Genomic DNA, 5,102 nt, shown 5'->3' with positions numbered 1-5,102 from the left:
GGGGCTGTGTAGTGTGTTGTCTGCTTAATAAACTTGTTATTTTGAAACCCCGAGTTGGGTTTTTGTTTGTTTCCTGACTGTTTCCTCCTTGCCACCGCTTATTTGCTCCCCTCGAGTCTCTAAGCTGTCAGCCTGTTTCCAGCACCAAGTACCAGGTTTCTGTCTCTCTCTCGCTTTCCTGGCTGTCTCCTCCTTGTTGCCACTTATCTGTCCCCGCCCCGGCAATATCTCAGCTGTCTGCCTCAGTTTCCAGCCCCAATCTACCTTAAGTAACCCCAAGCCTCAGTTCCTCAGCCAGCTTCTCTTTAGTCCACTGGTTCTAATCCCAGTTCTGGCAACTTTCACTCCCTACACTTTAACTCTCTCTCTCACCTTAACCTTCCTCCAAGTATCCCAGGTACCCCAAGCACATACATACATACCATGCCATCCAAGTTAGGAACTTACCTATGTGTAGGTGGCTTGTAAGTGTGTGAACTGGTGAGTGTGTGTGTGTGTATATATATATATGTCATTGTGTGTATGATATATGATTAAGTGATATGTGTACTGACTGTGCGGGTACAGACAACTGATTTTTGTCTAACTTTTGGGATGTATAGGGTATGTGTTTGAATTGGTGATAGGTATGTATGTGCTTAGGTTGGTTTGGATGTGTATGTGCCTGAGTTGGTAGTGTGTGTGTGTGTGTGTATGCATCCACTTGATTTGTGTGTTTGTATATGTGCAATTGTGTCACACCTTCCTGTCTAACAGTGCAATATTGAGAACCTGAGAGTTGGCCTGACCCCACAGGGCAACAGTAGGACTGAGCTGACTGCATGCATTTGCTCATGTTTTACTCTGGCATGAACAAGAATTTAGACTCATGTCCCGGGGACACGTGAAACATTATGGAAGGGCAAATTATAAGAGGCAAACAGCATCTCTCCTCTGCATACCTCGATCTTCTGTTCCACCTCCTGTAACTGCTAGCAGGAATAAAGAATAACAGCAGCAGGCAGGGATGAGTTACAACTCCAGTCTGAAGAATGCAATCCAGTATGCAAGCCCAAGAGAATGCAAATCCAGAAGGATGCAAAGCCAGTACGAAGAATAACAGCAGCTGTCAAGGATGAGTTACAAAACCAGTCTGGGTCCTGGGGGCTTATTCTGTGGCATGGCTGGAACCGTTTCCCACTGCCTACTGCTTTCTAGGGCTGTGCAAAACAGCACTGTTTTGTTTCAAAGTTTCAATGGGACAGTGTTTTGTTTTGTCACTTTTTGTTGTTGTTTCGTAGTGCTGTCCCATTTTATTTTGTCAAAACTGTCTTGCTGTTTCGACGCGTTTCGACGTTTCACCCATAGGTTATAATGTGGAATCATGAAAATGCCTATAACTTTGTCATTTCCTGCCTGATTTCAATTAAATTTGCATCAATGGTAGCCCCTTCTGAGGGCATAAAGCCTACTAGGTTTCAAGAAGATCGGTGCAGGAGGTTTTGTGAAACTGCAGCTCAAACTCCTATCACTTGCAGGCAGCAACAGCCTGCTGTCATCCCATGTGCAGATCTGGAGGCCCGCGCCCCCGGGAGGGCTGCAGGGCTGTGCTGGACTCATCCTGGGGGTGAGGGACCCTGGATCTGTGTATGGGATGACAGGAGGCTGCCACTGCTGCCTGGGACTGGTGCCCAGCACCGGGAAGACTGCTGCAGCCGCTGGCCCCAGGCAGCAGCGGTGCCCTCCTGTCATCCTGCATGCAAATCTGGGGGTCTGCACCCCCCAAGGAGGCCTGCCCTCAATGATGGCACTGGAAAGGCAAGTGCGGGGGGCTACAGTGAATTTTGCCATGGCAGCAGCCCCCCTTCAACCACTGAGGCCTGCCCGAAGTGCCAGGGAGAGCACAGTGCCATCCCTGCTGCAGCGCCGGGAGTGGTGGATGCCATCTGCCAGCAGCCGCTGGGCTGCACCGCACCACCAGGGGGTTCAGGACACGATGCGGCCCAGTGGCTGCAGACAGGCGGCATCCACTGCTCCGGGGGTTGCAACAGAGGCGACACCGGGCTCTTCCCGGTGCTCGGTGGCAGCGCTGGGAGGGCAGATTGAGCTCCATGGGGCTGCGGAGCCACTCGGAGCGCAGCCCTGGCTCTCCCCTGCCTCCCGCCACTGGGCTGCTTCGAAACTCAAAACATTTCAAAACTTTTGAAATGTTTCGAGTGCCCTTATTTTGTTTCAAAGCTGTTTTGAAACCTTTTGTTTCGTTTTGATTTCGCTATTTCAAGCTCAAAACGTGTTGAAATAGCTTTGAAACGAAACACCCGTCGAAATTTCAAACAGTCCTACTGCTTTCTTCATGGCAATTTGACTCTAAGCTGGAGTGGGATCTGGGTGGAGGGGTCTGTGTTGTGGTTAGAATAGGGCATTCCTTGCTCTGCCACTGATTGTCCATGTCAGCTAGGCCCTGTTATATGACCTCTCTGTGACTCAGTTTCTCTCTTGGTGGAACAACATTTCCCAACCTCCTCGCTGGGGTTTCTCCTTCTGGCCTCATGGGAGAGGACTTGAGATCCTCTGATGGGGATGGAAATGCATGGGAATTGCAGAAAGGAACAGTATGTGATGCCAAAGTGTTGGCACTGCAGCTCGGGGCAGAAGGGGAGAAACTGAGGATTCATCTCTGTGCTTACCCGGCTGCAATGCACAAGATGGTTAAAAATCTCATGCAGTTTCCTGGCTAGAGAGGAGATTAATGTCAGGGCAAAGGGGAGAAACCTGCTGTAAAGCAGGCTGAGCCCATTAATTCCCAGTGAGTCGTTAAGCTCTGCTAGTAATGACTACAGCACAGCAAGGCTTGCCGTTGTACTAACCTTCCAGCACTGCCTCTCACCTCTCAGAGCCGGCTCTGCTCAGTCAATCGTATGGGGAGCTCAGAGTGCTTCCTCCTTCCCTGGGTGCCTTTTTCATCCCAAGCCTGGTGCTGAATGGGCAGAGCTGTTGTTTTTGCTTGAGTTTTGCTGCTGTTACAGGCATGAGTCTCAGGGGCACAAGTCTCCTGAGCTTAGCCCAGGCTCTCCCAGCATTTTGTGGGTGTTGGAGTGCAGGGCTTGTTGGGCACGTTGCTCCAGGATCTCAGCAAGGTGCGGGCCCTTCCTTTGGAGAGGGGATAGGTGCTTAGATCCAGGCATGCTCCACTTGTACTGAGCCCCTATGGCATCTTCCATGAGGAAAGCCAATGCCTCTGAGACAGTGAAAGCAGCAGGCTACTTTCCGATCAAGAGGTCCATGCAGGAGCACATCACTCTGGGACTGGCTTAAGAGCCCAGTGAGGTTGAAGAGCACTGAGGACCCCCCGGCTCCAGCTTGCAAATGCTATCGTGGCCCCTTTGTTGGGCTGTCTCCTGGAAAACCCTCTGCCCCCCAGCCTCCCTGCCTCAGTGCTGTCACGCCAGCCACAGCTCTGCACAGGTCAGTGGGGTGAGGGTCAGCATCCTGCCCCTCGCATGCAGCCTGCTTCCAAACACAGGAGATGAGTGCAAGTCGCTCCCTTCCATGGTGATTACTGCATTAGTCACCTGGCGCCGGGCTGGCTTTTTCTTTCTCATCTCTCTGTCCTTGCATTTAAATCCCGGGGGTTTCTTCCATCCCTGTCATAGAAAATGAGGGTGGAAAGGGACCTCAGGAGGTCACATCTAGTCCGACCCCCTGCTCAAAGCAAGACCAGCCCCAACTACATCATCCCAGTCAAGGCTTTCTTAAAAACCTCCAAGGATGGAGAGTCCACAGCCTCTCTGGTTAGCCTGTTTTGGTGCATTACTCCCCTCCTAGTGAGGAAGTGTTTCCTAATATCCAATCTCAACTTCCCTTGCTACAGCTTGAGCCCATTGCTCCTTGTCCTGCCATCTGCCCCCAGTGAGACCAGCCCAGCTCCATCCTCTTTGCAGCCCCTCTGCAGGGAAGTGAAGGCTGCTATTCAATCCTCCTCAGTCTCCTCTTCTGCAGACTAATTCAGCCCATTTTCCTCAGTCGCTCCTCATCAGTCATGTCCCCCAGCACTCAACTATTTTCACTGCCCTACACTGGACTCTCTCTTATCCCTGGGCTGTGGATTTGGCCTATTAATATTTCCGTGACCCTTACCTATACATTAGGGCTGGGGGTCAGACCAGCCGCCCCCACATCTCCTTCCCCCACAACCCCTGTACTCCTATCAGAGGGTATACGGACTGGACCACCACAGGGACTGCCACAGGAAAGCATGGCACTCCTGCCATGTGTGTGCTAATCCCAGAGACAGATGCCATGTCCCAGCCCTACAGTGGTGGTCTTGCAGGGCCATAAACCCTATGCCCCTGATGTGCACCCAGCTGTGGGGCAGAGTGGCTATATTTCTACTCCAAGGTCTGGCCTTGGTACCCCTTAGTGCAGTCTGGAGGCAGGTCTGGCTTGCCCAGCACTACCGTCTCCATGAAACCAAGTCCAAATCCTATCCCATAGACAGGGCTCTGGCTTTCATTTCCTTGCCTAACCTCATAGTTTAAGAAGCAGCTTAAGAGGAAAAGAAGAGATCTTCGAGCTACACCCAACACCCAGCTTTTGACCCTCATGCCACTGTGAGAGTCTCCAATCACATCACAGACACCAGGTGCAGAGTCCCAGCCCTCTCTGCTAGCTGGGGAAATGTTACCAGGAGTTTGAAGGCAGGGAAACTGAGGCACAAGGTGCTGTAAAGCCTGGTGTTCCTGACTGTAGGGCATCCACGTGATTGGTGGGCACTCAACAGCTCTGCAACCAAGCACTGTAATCACTCACTGCTTCATGTCCCCATCTGATAGCACTTCTCTACCACATTTCAGCTCCTACACACTGGAGAGCTTTGCAGTCCCAGTGCCGGTGCCAGCATAGCCCTAAAATCCTGAAGCTAAATACACTTCAGATAATCTCCCTCCATATGACTTCCCAGCTCCCTTAGGATGCTTGCACACGTGACGAGGGTTTAGTCCTTAGGGTTGCATTCTAGACCCCCTAAATGGAAATGGTGGGTTTTTAATGGAAACCAACCTTTTCAATTTAGGGGTTTCCATCACCCAATCCTCTCCACTACTCAGGGGCTGCTCAGCCCACCA

The sequence above is a fragment of the Alligator sinensis genome, unplaced genomic scaffold (genome assembly GCF_000455745.1).
Source record: "Alligator sinensis unplaced genomic scaffold, ASM45574v1 scaffold326_1, whole genome shotgun sequence".
Taxonomy (NCBI): domain Eukaryota; kingdom Metazoa; phylum Chordata; order Crocodylia; family Alligatoridae; genus Alligator; species Alligator sinensis.
The sequence above is the reverse complement of the archived record's forward strand: the minus strand, read 5'-3'. Positions refer to the sequence as shown.